This window comes from Lonchura striata, chromosome Z (genome assembly GCF_050655825.1).
Source record: "Lonchura striata isolate lonStrDom1 chromosome Z, ASM5065582v1, whole genome shotgun sequence".
NCBI classification, from domain to species: Eukaryota; Metazoa; Chordata; class Aves; order Passeriformes; family Estrildidae; genus Lonchura; species Lonchura striata.
The window spans coordinates 71033146-71051033 of NC_140740.1; the positions used below are offsets into that span (position 1 = coordinate 71033146).

The 17888-nt window shown below is 40.9% G+C and overlaps 1 protein-coding gene across 1 annotated transcript in view; it reads left to right on the forward strand.

Annotated features, from left to right (window-relative positions):
- The first annotated feature begins 9958 nt into the window (after positions 1-9958).
- Positions 9959-17888, forward strand: part of PUM3 (pumilio RNA binding family member 3) — a 62781-nt gene continuing 54851 nt past the window's right edge. The window contains exon 1 of the mRNA XM_085566985.1: positions 9959-10075. The gene's annotated coding sequence lies outside the window, so the exon portion shown is untranslated. The remainder of the gene's footprint in view (positions 10076-17888) is intronic.

Consider the following 17888-nt stretch of genomic DNA (forward strand, 5'->3'; position numbering starts at 1 on the left):
AACACTAATTCAGGAAGATATTCTTTGTATGTTCTTAAGCACTTTCTTGGTTATGGTGCAAACATCTTACAGGAATTTTCACTTCTAAATTAATTTGATTCTGAAATAATAAATGTCTTTTTAGGAGGAATTTAGACTTCACAGGAAGAACCTTTAATGGACTGGGTTTTAACAGGAACTCAGTTCAATTCTTTTTGACTCAGTGATACCAGCAAAAGTTTTTTTACACAAAGAATATTTAATGGATTCCCCAAGTAAAGTTTCCTTCCATACAATATTAAAGTGACTGCCTTGTATTTAAACATTATATACCCATCTTACCCAGTTAATTTAAAATATATTGGGAAAATATCACTTTGTACCAAAGCAAGTTGTCCATTTCCACTCATACCCACTGAAAATTTGGATTTACAGTTAATAACCAATGAGGCTGGTAAAGAAACTTCGAGTGCCTTTCAAAAACTTGGAAAATTGTGCCTGAGGTGGTAAACTTTAATTAGGTTAATTCTAGAGCTACCAATCAGTAATTTTATCATCACTCAGGGCTTTCTTACCTTCTGTGAAACTTCCCTTGTTGCATTTATTTTATACTGTATTTTTTTTAAGTGCCATCATTTAAATTTCACTTAGTAAGTGGCAGATTACATTATCCAGTCCCACAGCACAGAAACATCATAAACACTAGGACATATTCAAATTCTTATTTTCCAGTTGACTGAATATATTATGTAAATGAGGTAAGCAACTTTTTGTAGATTGTATGTGTGAGATAATGTAATGTTCTTTTCCAGTTTTTGGGCTACAGTTGAATATACTTTTTAATTATTTAAAGAAGACATCTTTACAGAATAACGTGATGGTTTTTTTTGTATAATGTATTTGATTTTGTAAATACGTATTTCCTGATGTGATTTTTGTGACAAATGCTAAATCTTTTAGTATATAATGTCCTCTCAAAACTGGCAGGAGCTAAATAATAGTTTGTTGGCAATTTGTATTGTGTACTGTACAATAACTGGGGACCTTTTATAATTATAAAAATATATATTAACTTTTAGTGTGTTGTATAAAAAAATGACTGGAACATACTAAAGACAGTAGGATTTTTCTGAATATTTCAGACTTGAACTCAGGCTAGCTTTCTTGTGTTTTTCAAAACAAAATTGTGTCTTGTCTTTTAAAATCAATAAATTTGTTTTCTTGTTACAAACATATCTGAATGGTTTCAGTTTTTATATAACTGTTTTGGACTGCTGTACTGTTGATTTTGAGAGAAAAATTACTGCACTTACACCTTTGAAATAAGACCACTTTTTTTAATTTAACAACAACAGAACCAAGTAACAAGTGTGTCTCAGATGGCAAAAAACGCAAGTATTTTGAATCACAGAAACACAGACCTCCTAGGGCTGGAAAGAACCTCTGAAGATCATCTGACAGGATCACTTAGGAAGTGTCAGTTCAACTGAGTTGCTGTCATATTCCCAGTAAATAGGGACTGTAATCTACTTATTCATTTCAATATTAACAGTCATTTCCCATTACAGATTTATGTAGTTAACAGCTAATGGTGAGAGGCATGCAGACTCTAGTCTCCAAGAATTCCTGGTGTCTGTTTGGTACCAGCAGGACCTACTTCTGCAATTTTTGCTGTAAATATTCTGCAATATAGTAATGTGTTAGATGTTTTGACAATTTCACAAAACATAGTTGAAGGCCTAATCTTACCGGTTCATATGTTTTATGGGTCTCAGGTATGTGTTGCAGGCATTATATATATTTAATATGATATTTCATATAAGGAAATGCTGAATTATATTTTAATAGGGAGGACCCACCAAGTAATGGGTGCTAGAATATATCAACAAACTATCGGATACCAAGATTAAAACAGGTATTTCACGTAGAACTGTGGTAAAGGTAGAAGAGTTGCACCCTAAAGCTTACCTTTCTCAGGATGTTTGGCCATAAATTATGGTCCACTCATTGCCTATTCTTTAATTTCAAATTAAGACCAAAAGCTCAGTATAGTGCAATATCAGTCCCTGCATTGCATTGTACCATACAAGACTACAACTACACCATTACCCAGCTGTAACTAAAGACCCAGGAAATTGTCAAGGGTGGGAAAGACCTTCAAGATTATCCAGTCCAGCACCACCCTTGTGACCCATAAACCACCAACCACATCACCAGATCCAGGTGCCCCTTGAACATATGTAGGGACAGTCACTCTACCACCTCTGTAGGCAAACTGTTCCAATCTCTGACCACCCTAACAATGACAATAAATTTCTTATACCTGAACCTCCCCTGTCCCAGCTTAAGGTAATTTCCTCTTGTTCTCTCACTGCAAGCACAGCAGAAGAGATAAACCCTTACCTCACTGCATCCTCCTTTCAGGAAGTTGTAGAGCAATGAGGTCCACCCTGAGCCTCCTCAAGACTAAATAAACCCAGCTCTCACAAGTGCCTCTTATGACATGTTTTTAAAGCTTTCGAGAGCTATGTTGCCATTCTATGGACACGTTCCAGGAATTCAGTGTTTTTTTAAAGTGAGGGGCACAGATCTGAAAACAGATTTGAGATGTGGCCTCACCAGTGCCAAGTACAGGGGTGATGCTCCTACCCCTTTCAGCCCCCAATTAGGCTAGCCCAGAGATATAAGGCCTTGAGGGGAGGAACATCAGGAGATGGCCAAAGATTCAAAAGAGGCTGTCCAGCTTCTTTATTCCATGAGATCAGGGGGGAAAGAAAGAGAGAACAGCAAGGGTCATGGCCTTATCTAGGCTCTGGACAGGGAGGGCTTTCTGGCTCTCTGCCAACCCCATCAGAGCAGGAAGGACGGACCACTTCTCTGATCAGAGTCACAGCGGTCCTTGGAAATGGGGAAAAGCATTGCCCGAGCACACTGTAACACCAGGGGACAGTCCCTGCCCTGCTCCTGCTGGCCACTCTGGTGCTGGCACAGCCCAGGATGCCATTGTCCCTCTTGGCCACCTGGGCACTGCTAGCTCATGCTCAGCTGCTGTCACCAGCACCCCCAGGGCCTTTTCCTGTGGGCAGCTCTGCAGCCACTCTGCCCCAGCCTGTGGCACTGCCTGGGGCTGCTGTGACCCAGGGGCAGGACCAGCACTGGCCTTGTTGTACCTCACACCACTGGCCTTGGCCATGATCCAGCCTGTGCAGATCCCTCTGCAGAGCCTTCCTGCCCTCCCGCAGATCAGCACTCCCACCCAGCTTGGTGTCATCTGCAAACTGACTGAGGGACACTCAATTGCAACACCCAGATAATTGATAAAGATGTTAAACACATCCATCCACAAAAAGAGCCCTGGGGAACACCACTGGTGACTGGCCACCAACTTGATTTAGTTCCATTCACCACCACACTATTGGTCTGCCCATCCTGGTAGTTTTTTACCCACTGAAGAGTCCACTCATCCAAGCCACAAGCAGTTTTTCTAGGAGGATCCTGTGGGAGATGGTATCAAATGCATTTACTCAGGTTTAGCTAGCCAACACCCCCAGCTTTTCCCTCATCTACTAAGCACATCGCTTTGTCATATAAGGAGATCAGGTTGGTCAAGTAGGACCTGTCTTCTGTTAATCCATGTTTGCTGGGCTTGATCCCCTGGCTGCCCTGCATGTACCTTCATGCATCTCTTTATTATTCTTCATTCATGGCTTCTTTCTTCATTCATGGGCTTCATGCATCTCTTCCATAGCTTTGCCCAGAACTGAGGTAACTACAGCCCTGTAGTTTCCAGGATCATCCTTCCAACTGTTCTTGCAAATGGGCACTATGTTTGCTAATTTCCAGTGTTCTGGAACTTTTACAGTAACCAAGACTGTTGGTAGATGATTGAGAGTGGTTTGGTGAGTTATTTTACCAGTTCATTACTCTGGGGGGATCTCACTGGCACCCATAGAGCACCTAATTGGCACAGCAGGTCACTAACCATTTCCTTCTGGATTATGAGGGCTTCACTCATCTGCCCATCACCAATTTCCAGCTCTGGTAATTTCTCATGCTGGGTATCCTAAGGACGACTGGGAACAATATCAAGACCAAAGAAGGCATTAAGTATCTCTGCCTTTTCCTCACGCCCTGTCACTCACTACACTACCCTCTGCATTCCACAAATTATGAAGACACTCCATGAGCCTCCTTTTGCTATCACTGTATTTATACAAGCCTTTTTTGCTGTCTTTAACTACTGTGGCCAAATCATGTTCTAGTAGGACTTTGGCCCCTCTAGTTTTCTCCCTGAGTGATCTTGCAACATCCTTACAGTGCTCCCAAGGCATCTGACCCTCCTTCCAGAGATGATAGATTCTCTTTTTTTTCCCCAAGTTTTCTTTAACCAGTCCTTTTTCCTGATGACTTGTCTTTCTAGACAAGGGGACAATCTGATCCTGAATACTTAATAATTCCTTTTTAAAGCAAATCCAGCCTTTCTGGACTCCTCTGTCCTTCAGGACTGACTCCAAAGAGACTCTATCAATCAATGTCCTAAACAGGCCAAAGCCTGCTAGATGGAAGTCCAAGGTGGAAGTTCTGCTGGTGCCCCTCCTTACTCCACCTAGTACTGAAAATTCTAGTATTTCATGGTCTCTCTGTCCAAGACAGCCACCAACCTCCACACCACCCTCTAGTCCTTCTTTGCTTGTTGTCATGGTTTAAGCCTAGCCAGCAGCCAAGCTCCAGGCAGCCACTTGCTCACTCCCGCACCAGTGGGATCAGGGAGAGAACTGGGAGGAAAAAATGCCTGGAAACTTGTGGGCTGAGATAAAGACAGTTTAACAGAGAAAGCAAAAGCCATGCACACAATCCAAGCAAAACTACTTACATTCTAAGCATGATGCCACATGGTCTGGAACATCCCTTTGCTCAGCTGGGGTCACCTGTCCTGCCAAGCACTCCCAATCCCCTCCCCAGTGTAGCAGTACCAAAAGCAGAAAAGGCCTTGGCTCTGTGCAAGCTCTGCTCAGCAATAACAAAAACATCTCTATATTGTCAACTCTGTGTACAGCACAAATCCAAAACACAGCCCCATACCAGTCATTATGAAGAAAGTTAACTCTAGCCCTGGCAAAACAAGCACATAAAAAAAACCAGGTCTAGCAGGGCATCTTCTCTGGTAGGGTCTTTCATCAGCTGTGTCAAGAAGTTACCTTCCACACAGTCCAAGAACCCCCTGGTCTGCTTCTTCTCTGCTGGGTTCTATTTCTAGCAGACATTTGGCAAGCTGAAGTCATACACACATAAAAGGGCAACCATGAGACTTCTGGCAGTCACTTGAAGAACATCTCACCAGCCTGTTCATCCTGGTTGGGTGGTCTGTAACAGACTCCCACCATGACACTTGCTCTGCTGATCTTCCCGCTGTCTTACTATAGGCACTCAATCTTGTCATCTTCATCATAATCATCAATTTCAACACAATCAAATCACTCCTTAAGAGTGCTACCCCATGCTATTCTATGTTTACAGAATACTCCTAATTGGTTTGCTAATTAAGACAAGGCTTCATTTTCTAGCATGTGCCTTGCTAAGACTAGGTTTTTCTCTGACACATACATGGGAAAACAATGTGTAGAGGGACATTGTCCCTTAGAGGGATCACACAACAACCAACTCTTAAAGTAGCCAACAGCCTACATTGCTCAGCTCTTTTCCACTGACAGTGCTACCAGGAAGACCCTGCAAAATTCAACCTCTGTTGCTATTCATATGAATTGAACTGATTTTATTATGAGTTTCATTCATAGTAATACAGATCCACAGATCCAGACCTTTAAGTGTGAAGTACAGGTAAAATATAGGAGAAATTTGAAGATACTGGGTATTTTAAGAAAAAGGAAGTATAAAAAAGGTAATAAATTATTTCTATTAATTCTATAAGGTCATTTTCTGCACAATGCTATTGTCAAATAAGTAAGATACATCCTACATCGAGTTATTTAAAGTGTAATTTGACTTACCTAAAGCATTCACTTTAATTATGTAAAATCACATAGAGCCTGCAGCAATCCAGTATGCATCAGTTGTTTAATTCTGTATCAAGGTCAATGCCAAAAACCACATGAAATATAAGCCAGTTATTTATCTACAAAAGCATCTGACCAAGGCAAGTAAGAAGAAACCTCAATTTATTTTTGGCACTGTTAACAGTATGCTAGAGAGAGCTTTTATTCTGGCTTGGTTCTGCTGGTCTCATTCAAAATTTTTCTAAATTCCATTGTACGTGTACTTCCCCAGTACATTAACTAACCTAACACATTAAACTTTTCTGTTCAAAAACTAAAACAACCCCTTCTTGATTGAAATATGCTACTGCTGACATTTTATTCTAAATGTTTTATAAACAGAACTGTTCTAGTAAAGAGTAACTCTGTGTACAGGCACTTACAGCCACACTGTACAGAAGATCTGCTGCTGCTTTTATGATCAGAGTTCATGGCAGATGTTGGTCCGTACTTATTTAGTAACATACTTGTTAGTCAAACAGACATATTTTCAGAGATCTAGATGGAAGAGATATCTAAAAACTGCTGTCTCAATGCTCTGCAGCTGAATGTTGCCTTTCCCCACAATAAATGGTGTCCTGGCAGAGTGAGTCAGAAAGAGCTGAAAAAGCTGCAATAGCAACATGTTGAAGTTAGGATCACAGATTGTGTTGTTGCAACTGAGGCATTGAATTTACAGGTTCATGTGAGTGACAAGGTTACAAACAGTAGCAATCACTTAATCAATATATTTCCCTGGTCTTCAGTGGTTTCCAATGCCCAAGAAAAATTTAGACTTCCCTTCTTCTTCCAGTTTCACCCAAGGAAGTCAAACAGCCAAACTCAAAAGTTGCAATAATTAAAATGGTAAGAAAATGGGACAGCCTAATCATCACCACATAAATTATCACATTCCCTTGCTGTGAATTTCTTGGTGGACTATTTTGTGTGTCTTTGGGAAGCATAAATCTTCTACCTGTACATTTTACCTCCATCCACTTATTATGACAAATTCAAATCCATGCTTTACTACACCAACAAGCAGACAAAAAATCATTGCTTTTGGATGTTTCTGCAGAGACACTTGCCAGAATAATTAACAATATCTACATTGAATAATGCACCCCAATCAAGCTTTTTTGTCTTTTTCCTATTAAAGAGAATTTAATTGATTTAAATTTCCTTAAAGTGTGGGTGGATTTTTCTTTTTGTTAAAAATAAAAAAGTGGTCAAACATGTAATCCATTATAGACAAATCCTGTTGTGATGCCTGATGGGTAATGAACTGATCTCATTTAATACCACCAGATCTGATACCTTTAAACCCACTTAGCAGGATTGTACCTGCTGTTGCTCTTGACTTTAAAAGCAATGGGGCTCTGCAGAGATAACAGTCCAGCTGGGAAAGACTGTGAAATTCAAACCCAATTCTGTGTTACAGCACAGGGTATGCCTGTGGAAAAAATGCTGGTTGATCTGTTCTAGCTTCAATGTCAAAGCAGCAGCTCAACAATAATCTTTACTAGAACATATTGTTGCCCCTCTAGACTAAAATTTGGTTTTAAGTATAAAATACTTGATTTAGCAAGAGATACTGAAAATCTAGCAATTATTGCATTAGTGAAGAGCTCATTGGTAGCATTAACTTGATACTACAGATACTGCTGACTTTGTTGATGGCCAGTGAAAGACAAAACTGAATTAAAACCTGAATTAAATTTTACATATCAGTTTTGAAACCAAAATGGTGCCACACAAGAAAGCATTCACAACAAGGTAACAGTTTCAGATGAGCAACATCTTGCAGAGTGTTTACAGTCAAATTTTGATGGAATTCACCATATGATGGATATGGTAGTTACTTGTTTGAGCAATAACCCTTGCAGTTATTTCCTCACATTCCTGAGGAAATAAACACCATTTCCTCACATTCCTGAGGAAATAAAGACCATAGTTTAAAGAGACTGGAAATCTGGAGAGAAAAATCATCAGAAATTACAAAAGCAGAATATAAATTGATCATCACTTGGGTTTGTTTTTTTTTGTTTGTTTGTCTGGGGTTTTGTTGTTGTTTTTTGTTTGTTTGTTTGAGTTTTTTGTTGATTCACCTAATAATTCAACATGCGCATTAAAAGCTAAAAGGAAGGGTCAAAATTTCCTGTCTTCAGTACTCCAAGTTCTTACTAGCTGTTGTTTAGGAATACAGGCGGGTTTTTTCAGACACATTGTCCTCTTATTTGGTATGACTAATTTATGCCTTCAGAAAACATATTTGCCCACTGTATGTTTTGATAAAGGGCTGCAATACAGAAATTATCTCAGAACTCTTCCCCACAAGTGCCCATTCCCCCCTTCCTTCCTCAAAACCACATATATTTGGTTCAGGAAGCAAGCTTGCTACCTTATACTCACTCTTGCAGCTAAAAACGATGTACTGGAGCCATAGGCATATAGCTGTTTAGTGGTTTAGTGGTGGTGCCTAAACTTGGGAACGTGGCTGCAAGTTCAAGCTGAGGCAGTAAAACTAGCAATAGCCATTGTCTGAAGTTGGCCTCTTCTATGGGACACTTTGCGTTTTTCGCACATGAGTAGCTGCCAAGGACTAGGTGGTCAGTGTTGCACTTCTACTGAGGTGAGGTAGTCATCCAGTAAACATCCTGGTAAAAAAAAAGATAATCTTCTGTCTCCTTGTACATGTGAAAAAACTTGCCCCTCCAAACTAGCCTTGCCACCCCACCATCTTTTTCAGAGCAACATCTTGCCTGTTGCTCCTTTTTATTACTGGTGTGTAATCAGGTTCTCACATCTAGGAGAAGTAAAATCTATCTGCATGCTACTTTCCTGCTTATCCACTAGATTCCTACAACTCTTAGCTGGCCTTTGCCCTGTATTTCAGCTACCTGTAGATACCTTTTGTGCGAAACAAATGCAGTGTTACCTTACCTGTATTTATTCAACCTTTCACTGCAATAATGAATTTGACAGCCCAGAAACCTCTGTTATTTGGACTAGATGTTAATTAAGAGGCTGTGGAATTGTCTTTGTAATCCTGCTAAGTGCTGAAGCACTGACTGTGTGCAGTGCACTATCCACTTGATGGCACATGCAGACAGCCTTGCTCCTCCTTCATACAGGGGTAACATCAAATTCCCTCACAGAACAATGAAGAGGTTATTGTTATGATGAATGCTCTCAGTCATTAGTGCAAACAGAAGTTCAGCAACATGTGTGCCACAACATGTGTGCATTTTGTGGCTAAAGAAGCTCAGAAGAACAATTCTCTGATGAACAATTCTTTTTGTAGCTGGAGATCACCACTTTGAACAACCACACAATCTTTTGAATGCATTCAGGGTGGTACATCTGCTTCCTTTCCAAACAGGATAGCCCAAGGAACCACACACAGTGAGCTAAGGCCAACTTAAAATCCACATGGTACTTAAACCCAAGAGCACTTCTCAAATATTGATTAATTAACCTTCATAGTGTATTTTTGGCACAGAGGCGTACATACTAAATTAATTAACCGAGGTTTGTTTGTTTTTTCCTTTTACCACAATGGGGCTGGCACTACCTAACTCCAAAAAAACACCCCACACAATCTAGGAAAAACTTCTATAGCAAAACAGCGACACCCACTGCTGGACATCACAGTTGCACTCTTACGCTCCTCGAAAATAAAGCGAAGGGGAAAACGCCAGGGAGGGGAAAGCTCGCGAACCTTCTCCCTTTTCATGGCCACGAACCTCAGGCTGCAGTCTCAGCCTTGGGCCCTTGGGCTGTCCCCAAAGGCCATAGTCACTCAGCAGGGAGACACGGACGAAGGCAGGCAGGGTCTCACGGTGTCACCGCCTCCTCGCCTCGCGTGTCTCGCTGCCTCCCCTGGGCGCAGCGGCACAGACGGGGGCCGAGGGGGAGGCGCGGGGTCACGGCCGCGCTGCCTCCGCAGCCTCAGGCTCCAACAGCTCTAGAGAGGAGCTGCGGCGGGACTTCAGTTCGCCAGCCCCGCCCAGAATCTCCTACAGCTGGAGAGAGGGGTGTGCGGACGTGACTGTGACACTCGGGTAGGTACCGAAGACCCTTTTTCTCCCGCGCGTCTCCGCTCAGGGTAGGCTCCGCATCCCTCTCCGCCGGGAAGCAGCTGGTCCCTAAGCGCCCTGGGCACTTCTTGCTGACGGCTCGGCAGGAAGAGGTGCTGTGGGGCACGGGCTGTCAGCACTGCGCGCAGCCCCGGTGCGATGCGAGAGGCTCCCGCCGTCTTCCTTCGCCCTCCTCAAGTGCCGGCGGTGGCCTCGAAGCTGGGCCGGGGGCGCTGGGTTCGCGTCTCTTACGGTGCGGTGGCCTGGGGCTCGGCAGCGGCAGCCCTGGCCAGGTCGGGGTCACTTCAGCGCTTGGAGCTCGTGGCTGTGCGAGGGGCTTTCCTGGGCTGCGAACGTCGGTGCTCCCGGTGAAGATCCAGCAGGCACTCGAGCGGAGGGGCCGGCAGCCGCTGGGAGTGCGACGCCGCGGGGAGTTGTCCCGGCTGCCGACGAGACCAGCAGCGGGGCAGCGCTTCTCGGCTGTAGGAAGCTGCTCCGTCGGGGAAAGGTACACACTGGTGTGTCAGGGTAATTTCTTCTCCGTCTTCTTGAGTTTGTAACTTAAGACAGGGATGGTCAGAAGAGGTATCTCCCCCTTACCTGAAGCACAGGGTCTTTTCTTGCTATGAAGCCAAATGGGAGAGAGAAAATAACCAGCTAGAAGGGGAAAGAAGTAATAGAAGCCAGTCTGTAGTTGTTTTAACATACCTACGTTTGTTTTTCTGCTGCTGTTGCTGGTTGGACTGCCGTGCTGAGACGGCTGCAGAGTACAGCAGTGTCTTGGGATGCACTGTGCTGCTGGGAAAGTCCAAATTGGTCCAGAACGGTACTGCTTAGCCCTGAAATAATTCTTTCTGGCTCTGCAGTTTGTAGGTAAGTTGGCTTAAGATGCAGAAGTGATGTGTGGATGGACACCTTTACTGACTTTCTTGAAAGCAATCTTTCTTTTAAATTCGTATCTTTACAGGGTAATAGCACAGCTGAAATTTTAAAATAAAACCAACTGCTTGAATATAGATGGGGGAAAATGGTGAAAAAAGAACCCACCTGAAACTGGTGTATGTACAGAAAGTAGTTAATGATATGGATGAATGAGGCCAATCTGGAGCTGTTCTAGACATGCAGTGCTTGTTGTGGCTTTGGTTTTTCAAAATGGATCTCAGTAACTTCTACAAGGATTGATGGAATATATGTTTTACAGTTGTGCTTGGTTTTTGGTCAGTAATGTAAATGAATCAATATTAGTACTGGCATATGGACTTGGGTTTTCTAACATGTCATTTAAAAAAGCACAAGTGACATAAACTGACCACTAATCACAGCTGATATGGGCTTCTGACTTGCATCATGTTACTTAGAAGACTGATCTGTAGTTACCATTCTCTTACTGTTTCCCTTTATACACATTCTGGCATGTCAAAGACCTGCTGGAAGCAGAGAGGAATTCAAAGTTAATAATTTCTTGGTTTGGGGATTTTTTGAAAATATTAATAAATATAGGATACAACTAAAACTTTGATGCTATAGTGTGGGCATATTGAGGTTTTTGCATCCAACAACACAGAGCTTTAGTTTAATAAAACCACATTTCAAAGTTTTGGGTGAGGGTGCATCGGTGTGTCATTGTTGTTAAAAGAGAGGAATATTGCAAACCTGTTTTGAGGTGCAGGCTGTCTTTTTTCTTTTCCTTTCATAACAAGATCAAGTTATGCCCTCTCAGACCCTATGGGTAATATAAAACTTCTCAATGGTATCTGGTAGTTCAGCAACTGGATGCTTCAATACTTTGTGTGTTAGGTAAGAGAAGTCTGCAAGATGGTACAGCCTATAATTAGTACTGCTAATGTAGTAGTAGGTGAGAAAATACAAATATTAGTAAGATCATTCTAATAAGCAGATACTAGTGCTAGAAAAACACACTAAGTATGTTATATCTATGTTATTTAGGCAATAAAAGGAATTGACATAATTTGAAATCTTTACTATTTTCCCCACTCCCTGCTTCAAATTGAAATGATGAAAATGACTTTACTTTCAAACTTCCTACCTAAATATATATGCCCAAACTACATATTGGCTAAGTCTGGAAAAAAATTAATAGTTGGACTCAATGATCTTAAAGCTCAAAAACCTAAATGATTTTGTCATTTAAGTAACAAAAACAAACAACAAAACAAACAAACAAAAAAAATCTGGCTTTCAAAACTACCTTCTTTCTTTACCAATAAGAAAATCTTTTTTGGAAAATATTTTTGTAGAGATTAAAGCACACACTTTTTATGTGTATTTTCAAGTGATACAATACTCCTGGTCACACTGGTCAAAAATTAAACCAAGTTCAGATCCACCAGAACTGGATGTTGTTACAGCACTCAGTTTATCTGTAGTTTTTATACTTCACATAGCACTACTGCATTTGTCTGATTATTTTATGTTATTGTCTGTAATGTAATAATAGTAATTAAGTATAGAGCTAACTAGGCATGTAGACTACATTGCATAGCCTAATGTACAGTATACAATTTATTACTGGTACTCAGAGTGATTTTAAAGTCTAACAAGTGAGTGAGTTATACTGTGGCTGATTGGCTGCTGGACTTTGTGCTCCTTGCTTGCAGTTTTTTCTAAGAATTCCACCAGCTCAGGCTTTAAACATGTACCCTTCATGTGGATGCATGCTGGGGCAAATCAGGGTCTAAAGTCAAGGGATACAAATACAACCACTCTGCTACCCAGAAAGGAACCCTGAAGCAATAGAATTTCTCCTTAAGTGGAATAACTGGCTCCTGCAAAAACTGACAAATAAATACAAGATATTAAAACAAGGGAAAAGGTGTCATTATGCTTTATCAGACAATGGACTTGTTTCAGGTGTGGGACAGTAGACAGCAAGAATCTCCACAATCCAGTATTCATATATGTGGAGAAAGAAGAAACACTCAACATTCTCAAGTACAGGTGCCTCAGGCAGCAGGTGAGTGTACTTCTGTGTGGTGTAGAGGGACCAGCTGTGAGCTGGAGCTGCAGTGGTTTGAGAGGAGCATCCATCAGGAAGACAGTGGATTCTGGTGAGCTGTGAACCCAATGAGAGCTTCAGACTCTCGTGCCTCTTGAGGCCTCTTGTGGAGGAGAGGCATTGTCAATAAGATACAGGATGACTTGGCCTGAATTACTACCTGGGACAGTTCATCACCACTGATTTAGAAATGAAAATTTAATCTGCAAAACAACTCTTGAAAGGTAGCCAGGTGCTGCTAAGAGGGCTCTGACCTTCAGTCAAAATATTTTAATGGGTGCTGAACATACGAAATCCTGTGGTTTGACACAGTGCATTGCTTTGGGGTGTGATACAAAAAATGTAATTGATAGCTGGTTTATGGAATGATCATAACAGAATTGCAAAAGTTCTGGTAAAAATAGTGAGAACTTCTCAGAAGAAAGTAGAAAATTGTTGTCCAGGGAGTGTTCCCAGGAGACCAAGAGAAAATCCAGGGGTGCAACCTACTTTGATCTAAGGAAGCATAAGAGCAGATGGAGAGTCCTAAGATGGCAAATATAGTAGTGTTGTGGCTTCTCCGGAGTTGATAGGCCTCTTGGATTCCCTATCCTGTGTAAACTGGCATGTAAACAGGTCTTCATGATCTTAAGCTGAGACCAGTGAAGTTATTTAAAGGTTCAGGTTTTGGCATAGCAGCTCTAATTCAGTTTTACTGTTGCTTAATTGCTCTGAAAGACCATTAGCTGCAGTTTGTCTGAAGTATTTTTTTCCACCTTATCTGACAAAATAAGCTTTGTTGAATACATTTACACGCATAGAATCCTTGGAATCTTGTAGTGGTTTTGGTTTCTTCTGTTGATTTATTACTGTATATTTTTTTTTTTGTCCCTTACAAGTATCAAGGATATAAATACAGACAGGATTTAAGCTTCTAAAGTGAAAAACACATCCAGCTTTGCTGTACCTAGCAGCAGTAGATAACATTGTGCTCAGTCATAGCAATTTTAATAATTCTAACAGCTGTTAGCTGTTAGTTCTTTTCAGATCTTTTGAAACTGAAAAGAAGAACTAACAGCTAACAGCTGTAGAACCCATGTATTTCTGCATTAAAGTGCAAGTTCTGGACAAAAGCCTATTACACTGGTTCTTCACTCATTATTTGTTTTGCCTGAGGTTACTAGGAAACAAAATACCTAATACCTTTGAAAGGTATTAGGAAAGGGTTATTAGCTGTTACTAGTAGTTTGGAGTGAGGGAGGGGAGGCGGGGAAAAAGCAGTGTTTTTTTGATTTAGCAGATATTTTGACAAAATGCAGCAACAGCCTAAAAGATAATGTCATTTTTCTCTCTAGTTATATACAGAATAAACTCACCAATGCCTAGGTAAGCTGCTTTTGCAAATTCTTTTTATTTGAAGGACATGGATAGGATGGTTTAGATGAAACTGGAAGAGTAGTCCTTATTTTTGTTTTGAAAAGTGAGCAGTCTCTTTTGAAATCCTGATTTTTTTTTTATTTCCCCTTTCCGTGTAACAGTATCTGCAGTAGTCTTGTTAGCTGTAAATGACAGACCTAAAAACTGTGAGGGTGGCAGACTAGTCTCTCTCTATCTCTTTACAGTTGAAAAACTGTTAGGAAATCTGTAATAAATTTGTGGTTTGGTCCTTATATGTGTTAGGTCAAGACAGGGAGTAAAATTTGGGCATTACATATGCAAGAAAGACTGTCTTTTTTAGATTGTTGGTATCTTCTTTTATGGAAGGCCATTAATTTTGTAATAATTAGTAAATTAGTGAAAGCCCCGGGGAAAGTCTGCTGTATCTTATCACATATTTATAATATTACTTGTGCTTCTTTAAGATCCTTCACATCTTCCTTGGGAGTTGCCTCTCTGAGCTTTATAATTTTGAATGAGTCAGGCACAAATCCTGATCCTATAAAAAATGTATACTAATAATTTTTCTGCTGTGACTTATTTCCCTTTACTTTAGTTTCCATATACCTGGAAGGTGCATGGGGGCATTAAACTTGCATGTATTTATAGGATTAGGTAATTTTGTGTCAAAAGCAAATTGCAGCTCTTTAATACAGATATCTGGAAAGCAAATGATCTGACCTGAGGTTATGATGATCTGATAATTTCAGTCTTGTTTTATGGTTGAAATCTAAAGGATCAGAAGTCATGTATCATCACAACTTTTTCCTGCTTTTTTATGGTAGCTCATTCTCTTTAAGTCTTATTCACATAAAACTATAGTTGAAATGTAATCATATTCTCAGAAGGGTGTGGACATAGAATTAGCAAAAATAAAGTAAAAATAAATATATCCGTAACTAGAAAAGGAGTGTGGCCTTCTCTCTGCACATCAGGTAACTTTACACGAGGCTCATGCCCTCCAAGATTTTTTTGTATAAAGAAGGAGGTGCACTGACTCATTAAATGTCGAGTAGACAGGAACAGAGTAAAATCAATTTTCAAATAGCTGTATGAGGTTTTGCAGGAGTTATAACTGAATACAATAAAATGGCTGAGGTGCTAGCTTCTGGCTGCTGTTGGAGCAGTTCTAGGTAACACTGAGCTTCAGGGGTCTCTCAATATTAAAAATTCATTGAAAGGGCTACATTTTATCAAGAAGCAAGCAAGGCAAGTAAATATACTACTGCATGGCAAAGTTATTCAAAATAGAAGAAAAGGAAAAATCCTGCTCTAGATCACACTATAATGATTAATGAAAGATAATAGCCCTCTTGCAGCACCCCAAGGAAGCATTTCTAGTGTTTGCAGTTGAACAGGTGATAACTGAAATTACATCTTTAACAGGAGATACTGCCCTCCTTTGCCTTCAGAAATGTATTTTCTGGTGCTCAATGAAGCACTGCTAACTGTACAATGAATCAGATGCTCCCAGTGGAAAAAGTACCAGGAATCAACCCATTGATTGGTCTCTTATCTTATTGTGGCTTGAAAAAAAATAGCTTTTAAAAACAGATACTGCTCACCAAAGCAACTAGGTGCAATTCTACTTGCTTCTTTTCTATTCAAGCATCAGATACTTGAGGTTTTTGGGCTATTTCTAGTTCTTCCAAAACTGTCTTTCAGGTAAATGACTACCCCTTATCACAGACATTTGCCTTATGACCTACCAGGGAATATATACAAGGTTTGCTTGCTTTACTCTCAAAGTGGGCCTGACGGTACCACTTTAGTATGAAACTTCAGTCTGATTATTTGGAGATTTTTTTAACTGCCTGTGGAAAACTATGGACACTTGCAGGTTTTGAAGAAAAGCAGTATTGATGAAGAACAGAGCATGCACTGAGGTGCAGTTTGAGAGAGAATTTATAAGAAACCAAGGAGATGGCACTGTGGCAGGGCATCCCCCTACCACAGAAGAGCTTATCTGCTCTGTGGATCAGGTTGTGCAGTATCTCTGGACATTCTCCGCATGCTCCTCTGGACATGACCTGATGAGATAACTCAGGCCAGCCCTCTGACTTGTAAGTCACTTGCTAGTTATTTCTCTCTGTGGCATCAGGGGTAGAACTCCCAATAAACACCTGATCGTGAGAACAGATATGGGGAGATAAGCTGGAAATTGCTGACTGAGAGACACTACTTTACAAATTATAAAAGTTACACAAACTTTCATGGAGGCAGAAACCTCCTACACACACCCTGGAAACGTGTGGGAGTTCTCAAGGAGGCTTTGGATGCAAATTTGCTGGATACTTTCCTAGGAACTGAGAGAAAGAATTCTATGTGTACTCCAACAGCAATTTGGTGGTAAGTTACATTGAATCTTAATCCATACTATTTATTTGCTAGCTGTAAATATAGGTACCTTTGTCATGCACAGTATTTTATCTACTAGTAGTTCCTTTTGTTTTACTCCCGTGTAGTGAGTAGTCTGTTTAAAGTCTTATGTCTGTTAATTTTGTTTATTCAATAAATAATTCATCTTGTAATAGACCTAATCAACTATTATTAAGAACTTGTGAGTGAGAGCAATCTGTGGCACAGACCACCTCAAACAGCCGCTCTGAAAAATCTGCATCAAAGGCAGGGCTTGCCTGGGCTCTCACCCTCTCGTTCATCACAGGCAGCAGGACTGTGTCAGTGCTGAAATGACAGTGAATATGGTATCTCAGTTGCTCACACGTTTAGGAGTACTGAGGCTAGTCATAAAGAAGCATAGGAAGAACAGTATGAAAGTACTGGTGTTTAATTGCTCAAAACAAGAAAGTCTCTAAAAATGCAAAAACAGTAAGATGTCAGTGCTGACATCTCAGGAGGGTTTAATTTCTCTAGGCAAATAGCAGTCTAGACTGACAAATACCTGTTTTGTATTCATCTTAAGTAATTCAGGAACACTGAAAGCTTCAAGGGTGCCTTTGCTTTTGGGAATCCCTGTCACTTGTTCTTAGATGTCCAGAGCTTGCATTGCCTGGCAGAGGCCTGCAAGTCTGGCAGAGGTGCTTTGGGAGCATCCCATTGCACCTCTGGCATCACCTTGGCTTTGTTACTGTTCTTTGATGTCCTTACTACAGGCACTGACCTGAGCAGGACAAAGAGAGAATGACAAAGGTGTTGGAGAGGTGTTGGCCTGCACTCTTGCTTTCCCTATTGTCATAATCAATTTTATACCAGTATTTCCTGTCCAGATGAACATGTCCTTTTGTTTCCAGAAGGCAGTGGCCTGGGGGAATTTGGATCTGATAAGGCTGAGCAGAGGTCAGAAGAGATGTGGGAGCAGCACAGGCAGAGCAGCAGGATGGGCATGCAGCTCTCACATGTGCTCTG